Here is a 7471-nt window from a genome sequence, read left to right on the forward strand (position 1 = left end):
TGTGAAGATTTGAAAAAGATATTGATGATTTGAAAAGATTTTAGAGTGAAAAGAGATAGCTTTGTTTTGAAAAGGATTTGAAAAAGGGCTTATGAATTAAGATACATTTGATTTTTTTTGAAATTAGGGTTTTTAGAAATTAGGGTTTGTGACATGTTTGTGCAAGAAATTATGAATTGAAACATAAAAAAAATGGAAAATATTTGAATTGAAAATGAAATTGCCTACTCCCCACATTCCTGGCGTTAAACGCCCAACTGCTGCATGTTTTGGGCGTTTAACGCCCAATTGGTGCTTGGTCTGGGCGTTTAACGCCCAGCTGTTGCTTCTAGCTGGCGTTAAACGCCAGAAATCCCTTTGTCCCTGGGCGTTTTTTTGAACGCCAGGATGCTGTCAATCTGGCGTTAAATGCCAAGAAGTTGCTTCTTTCTGGCGTTTAACGCCCAGATGGCTATCATTACTGGCGTTAAACGCCCAGTAGATGCTCCTTTTGGGCGTTTAACGCCCAGTTGTGCCTCTTACTGGCTTTTTTTGCCAGTGAGCTCTTTCTCTCTGTTTTGTGCGCTGAATCCTTCTGTAACCCTGTGAACTTATGCAATTGACTCTTTACCTTGTTAACAATGTACTTTATATAAACAAATAAAATCAAGAATAGGGCAAAATAACAGAAAAAGTTTTCCCAATGGCTGGGTTGCCTCCAAGCAAGCGCTTCTTTATTGTCTTTAGCTGGACCTTGCTGAGCTTTTAATCTAGCCTCAGCCTTGAGCACTCTTGCTCAACATTGCCTTCAAGATAGTGTTTGATTCTCTGTCCATTAACAATGAACTTCTTATCAGAATCAATGTCTTGAAGCTCCACATAACCATATGGTGATACACTTGTAACTACATATGGTCCCCTCCACCGGGATTTTAGTTTCCCAGGGAATAGCCTGAGCCTAGAGTTAAACAGCAGAACCTTTTGTCCTGGTTCAAAGACTCTTGATGACAGCTTTCTGTCATGCCATCTTTTTTATTTCTCTTTATAAAGCTTGGCATTTTCGAAAGCAGTGAGTCTAAATTCCTCTAGCTCATTTAGCTGGAGTAATCTTTTTTCTCCGGCTAATTTGGCATCAAAGTTCAGGAATCTGGTTGACCAGTAGGCCTTATGTTCTAGTTCCACGGGCAGATGACAGGCCTTACCATACACAAGCTGGTATGGAGAGGTTCATATAGGAGTCTTAAATGCTGTTCTGTAAGCCCACAGAGCATCATCCAACCCTCTTGCCCAATCCTTTCTACGGGTACTGACAGTCTGTTCCAGGATTCTTTTTAGTTCTCTATTAGAGACTTCAGCTTGCCCATTTGTCTGTGGATGATATGGAGTGGCCACCTTGTGGCTAATCCCATACCGGACCATGGCAGAGTAAAGCTGTTTGTTGTAGAAGTGAGTGCCCCCATCACTGATTAGTACTCTAGGGACACCAAACCTGCTGAAGATATATTTCTGGAGGAACTTCAGCACCGTCTTAGTATCATTAGTGGGTGTGGCAATGGCCTCTACCCATTTTGATTATGAATCGACTGCCATCAGAATATAAGTGTTTGAGTATGATGGTGGGAAAGGCCCCATGAAGTCAATTCCCCATACATCAAACAACTCAATCTCCAAGATCCCTTGTTGAGGCATGGCGTAACCATGAGGCAGATTACCAGCTCTCTGGCAACTGTCACAGTTACGTACAAACTCTCGGGAATCTTTATAGAAGGTAGGCCAGTAGAAGCCACATTGGAAGACCTTGGTGGCTGTTCGCTCACCTCCGAAATGGCCTCCATATTGTGATCCATGGCAATGCCATAAGATCCTCTGTGCTTCTTCTCTAGGCACACACCTACGGATTATTCCGTCTGCACATCTCTTAAAGAGATAGGGTTCATCCCACAAGTAGTACTTTGCATCAGTAATTAATTTTTTCTTTTGTTGCCTGCTGTACTCCTTGGGTATGAACCTTGCAGCTTTATAGTTTGTAATGTCTGCAAACCATAGTGTTTCCTGAATGGCAAACAAATGCTCATCCGGAAAGGTTTCAGAGATCTCAATAGAGGGAAAGGACGCCCCTTCTACTGGCTCTATCCGGGATAGATGGTCAGCCACTTGGTTTTCTGTCCCTTTTTTGTCTCTTATTTCTATATCAAATTCCTGCAGAAGCAACACCCATCTTATGAGCCTGGGTTTTGAATCCTGCTTTGTGAGTAGATATTTAAGAGCAGCATGGTCAGTGTACATAATCACTTTGGATCCTACTAAGTATGATCTAAACTTGTCAATGGCATAAACCACTGCAAGCAGTTCTTTTTCTGTGGTTGTGTAGTTTTTCTGGGCATCATTTAAAACGCGGCTGGCATAATAAATGACATGCAGAAGCTTGTCATGCCTCTGCCCCAGTACTGCACCAATGACATGGTCACTGGCATCACACATTAGTTCAAATGGTAATGTCCAGTCTAGTGCAGAGATAACACTACAAGAATATGACCGATTAGCTACCACGAAAAGAGTCGTAAAATCATCGCTAATCTGACGCAAAATATAATTTGTGACAAATTAGCTACCGCCTAGCAACTAATGCTTTCCTCGCTAATTACAAGTCGCAGATCAGTGAGGCAAATACAACAGTCGCTATTTCATCGGAAAGTTTTTTAGCTACTGAATATATAGTCACAAATCCATCACTAAAGTAAAAGCTAATTCCATAGAAGAAATAGACTCAACGGTAGTCGCTAATTAGCGACAAACTCTACTACTGCAGACTCGTCGCTAAACGCAAGCTAACTTCGTAGACAAAATAAAAAGCTTAGTTAACGGTAATTAGCGAGAAATTTTTTCGAGCCTAACTCGTCACAAGTTGTCCGCTAATATGATCGCAAATTTGTCGCGTTTTGTAGCAAATCTATAGCTAATCTTTGAAAATCCTTAATCAAATTTGTAAGAATTTTGTCGCTAAACCAAAGCTATTCTAAATGAAAAAGTAGAGTTATGAAGTAGTCGCTAATTTGCTAGGAAATAATATGTAATCAATTAGTTGTAATACTATCGCAAAATGTCATCGCAATTTCCTTTTAAACTAGTAACAAATCGATAAATATCTCATAAATGTTTCAGTTGCAATAGAGTCTTTAATTTATCACCATCATCAACAGTGAGTATGTCGCTAATTTTTCTGTAATAATCATACTAAATAATTTCTTTAAATAATAAAAATTATCTGTAAACAAAATATAAATGTAAAGACAGTTGTAACTTATTCAGCCAAGAACCAAATCTGTAGTAAACCTTGCATAGCTTTATCTCTTATTTCCAATTAATACTTAATACATCAAATTCTTGTTCACTGAGAAACATCACATTAAAGTTTTACTCTCAAGATAGAAATGTGAGGAGGAAAAAATCAACTGAAAGGCCAAAGTACAACTACTACAGATAATTTTAGTGAAGGTATGCCTCCATTTGCAATGTAAGGAATGGAGCTACTGGAATTACTTGAACTATAGCCATTTTCCACTGCTTTCAAATGGTCAACATTCATATCAGAACTTTTCTTGATCTTCTTTTCTTGAATCTGTTCAACTCTCAGATGAGGGGAGAAAATAGAAAACAATAAATTTATGTCAAAAGCTATTCACTCTAATAACCGAATATCAAAAACAAAAAATGGAAACTCATGGTCGAAAAAAGACTCATGGTGGAAAAAGGAAACCACATAGACATAAATATCAGATAACAAAATCTGTAGAATTTTTTAGCTGAGACTCCAATGCCAAGTTATAGGAATTTATTCCAAAACAAGGAAATGGAGCAATAATGATTTATTCAAAGATATCCAAAGCCTAATATCTAATAAGAGTCCCATTCAACTCTTTGTCAGTTTAGATAAATAACATGCTTTCCAAAATTTGTCATATATCATAGAAAATTTAGTGAATGCATAGAACTGACAGGACCTAGAAAATCCCAACCATCTAAAAGATTCCAATTAAATATATAAATAAATTGAAATACTCTCCAGAACTAAACAATCATATTATTATAAAATTTCATAAGACAAAAATACGTAAGTGGAAAATTAAAAGATAATAGCCAAATAGTAATCACAAAGGGCAGAGTCATTTGTCCTAATTGGCTTTTGAAACTAATAGTTTAAAACTACATTATACACATAACTCTAACTAAGCCAATTAGATTTCAGCCACAATACAATTCTACAAAATTTAATCAAAATGTAGCACATAACATTAACATACCTTAACTGCAAGTTCTCCAATAGACCAGCATGCATTATTTGCTATTGAAATAGCCTCTTTAACCTTAGAAATTTCCTGTATAGATAACATAGTGCATTAGTAAAATAATTGAAAAAATACCACTCAGCTGAACCCTAAACTAATATAAAAAATACATACCAGCTGTTTGGCTTAACTTTCAGTATGAGAAATAAATTATTATAAAATGTAGCAGAAACTAAATCATTAAGTTGACTGTAGTAGAACCTTGTATACAAAAAGAAAAAGTGTAATAATGGTGCTTATTATCAACATAAATAGCATCAACTAAGATGAATTAAATGTGGCCAAAACATTCAGAGCAACTGAAACGTAAACCAATGATTGTAATTACGAAGCTGCTTGGATCATGCTAGTAGGAAAGAGAAGTACTAAACATTGCCAGTTTAATTATTTTGATTTATTACAACCAAATCATGAAAATATTGAGATGCATGTGAGCGTAGAAGTTATAAAATTGACAAAAAACAGAGGACCTATACCGAGACATCGAAATGTGAAATAAATGCTTTCAAAGTACATAACATCATAGACAAGATAAGACATTTTCTAACAGATAAAACATAAGAAAAAGTGGGGTACATGCATGTGCTATAGACCGCCATTTGCAACCTTCAGCCACCATGGATGGCGCTGGGCACCCGAGAGGGGCTCTACATGATTGTCGGCTTTCTCAAGAGGAAAAGACCATTTGAAGAGAAGCAAGAAGAAAGTGCGTAAAGATAGAAACCCATCTGCCCATACCAACAAAGGAATACTGGATGGTTAATGGTACCCCATTAGAGGGAGGTCTAGAGAATATAAGAACTATTGCTCATATAGTCAAAGAGGGTCTTATCCAAAATAAAATGGAAGGAGAGGGTCTGAAAAAATAAAAGATCTGAGGGTGAGTTTGATGATGAAAAAGAAGTAGAGGACAAACCTGAGAAATGCAAGGAATGGAAAGAGACGGCAGCAACTACACTCCAAAAGGAATAAGAGTGGAGATTAGAGATGAGGGTCTCTACAACATTATCATTAATGAGAAAATGAAAAGGAAGCTCTAAAAATTATGGTAGAACACCCTTATAGTTAAGTTATTGGGAAGAAGAGTTGGATATGCAGCTATAACAAGGAGACTTGAGATTTTGTGGAGTGACAAAGGAAGCATAGATGTCATACATGTTAGTAATGATTATTACCTGATTTTTTTCCATTGTTATTTCTGAAGTAAAAGTGTTCCGGAACAATGTCATTAATATACTGCATGCAACAAGGTAATAGGTTGTGTTACTTGTTCTAAAATACAGAAATAATCTCTGAATAAGTTTGGAATATACTTTTAATTAGCAGTCAATTTTCTTTTTTAATTCTAACTTTCTAGGATTTATAGTTTCAGATAAAATAGATCATTTTTAATCTTTATACCTAAAATCATATATGTATGCAGAATATGCTTCTAATTTATTATCAATATAAAGTAACAACAAAGTTATGGGTTAATGATATACCTTAAACCACTTGATTTCCCACATCATTTGCAAAGCAGAGCCAGCTATGCCCCAAGGCTTGTCCTTGCCAAGAGGCTGTTTTGCCGCTAAGTGCAACATTGTGTTCTCCTTATAATCTGTTGCCAGCACCATGTTCTCCCAAACTTTTGGTTTCGAAGTCGATATTATCTTCCTTAATTTCTCAATGACAAGGGGTTGCTTATTTATCACTGCTACCAGTAACACGTTTCGCTTCCTTAAGTTGGTGTTGTAGATGGCACTTGGTATCCTGGATTGAATCTCTTCCACCAATTCAACTATGCCGTACTTTGCTGCCACCAAAAAGCAAAAAGAAACATATTAGAACAGCAAAAAATTAGAATAAGCACCCCCCAAAAAAAAAACAAAAAGAAACATATTAGAACAGCAAAAAATCCACCAAAAGAAAGAGCACAATTCCAACAGCAACTGCCAAAAAGCTTGTGTACCTAAAATAAAGCATATGGTCCAACAAAATTCTAACTATAATGCAAAGATTTCTTAGATCAATGTTAACAAAACAAAGTAAAAGCATTTTACACGTTTCTAGTTAATCCGACCAATAATTATATCAATGACAAGTTTAACTAAAACAGCAAGCTTACAAACAGTAAAAAATTATAACTCAAATCATGTAATGTATGCAGCACCAATAAGATAACACCAACCAGTTGCCTCAATTCTTCAGCATGAGCTGTAAGTTAAATTAATCAATGATTCAATGTGCTCTTTAGAGTTCAACCACAGACGAAAATCTCAGAAAAAGGAATGAAAAGTAGGTAGATTATTTTAATAGACTTCAAATTGGTTGCAATAGGAATTATTTCCCAAAGGGCCAGTAAGGGTGTGTTCATGAGTTAAATTTATCATTACAGTTCAAAGTTCAAACCCTCCCATTCCCTTTCTTCCAGTCCAATACAACTTCTAAAATATATTGTTGCCTGCAGAGACATCGAATCGAAATTGAAATTGAAATTGAAATTCAAATGAGAATGAAATGAAAGTTCAAGAAAGAGAGAGAGGTTAGGAGTACGGACAGGAAGTAATCGTAGAAGCCGAAAGTGAGGACAAAAGCACGGCAAGCCCTAGCAGCGGCGGCGGCTTCAATCGACCCCAGGAGCGACGACAGTGCACGGCGGAACAGCCTCCTTCTCTGTTGCGTCGCGTCTTCGTCCTCTCTCTCCATCTCGTCTGCGAATCGCCTCTCTCTCCTCCGGGCTCCCTGCTCCGAGACGACGATGGCGGCGGCTGCAGCGGAGTTGCGGCGGTGACCCCCTCTCACTCTCTGTTATCTCGCTAGCGCCCTCTCATCTTTGTCTCCTTCCTCTCCTCCCTCTGGTTCACACTTTCTCTCGGATCTGAGGGAGGTGCGTGTGTGTATGAAAGGGGGCGTGGTGGCAGCGATGAGTGATGGTGAGTGTGGCCTGTGGGTGTGTTAGGGTTAGGATTTTGAACAATTCGAAGTTGAATTGCGAAGGCAAAGGGGCAAAACCTTTCTCTGATCTGATATTTTAATGGTCAAATGAGGGAAAGGGAAAAAACAATTCTGTAGTGTGTGTTTTTGGGGGGAAAGGGGAAGAAAAATTTAGTCAGACGTAGTTTTGGTAAAATTTTTATTTTTTAAAGATAATTTTTAGAAACTCA

General features: G+C 37.5%; 1 long non-coding RNA gene across 1 annotated transcript; it reads right to left on the reverse strand.

Moving 5' to 3' along the window:
* LOC110267663 lies at positions 5513-6082 on the reverse strand. Its single transcript, XR_002355524.1, has 2 exons — positions 5810-6082; positions 5513-5561 (listed from the first exon to the last, which is right to left on the reverse strand). It is a non-coding gene; the product is annotated as an uncharacterized LOC110267663 (long non-coding RNA).

The sequence above is a fragment of the Arachis ipaensis genome, chromosome B02 (genome assembly GCF_000816755.2).
Source record: "Arachis ipaensis cultivar K30076 chromosome B02, Araip1.1, whole genome shotgun sequence".
NCBI lineage: Eukaryota > Viridiplantae > Streptophyta > Magnoliopsida > Fabales > Fabaceae > Arachis > Arachis ipaensis.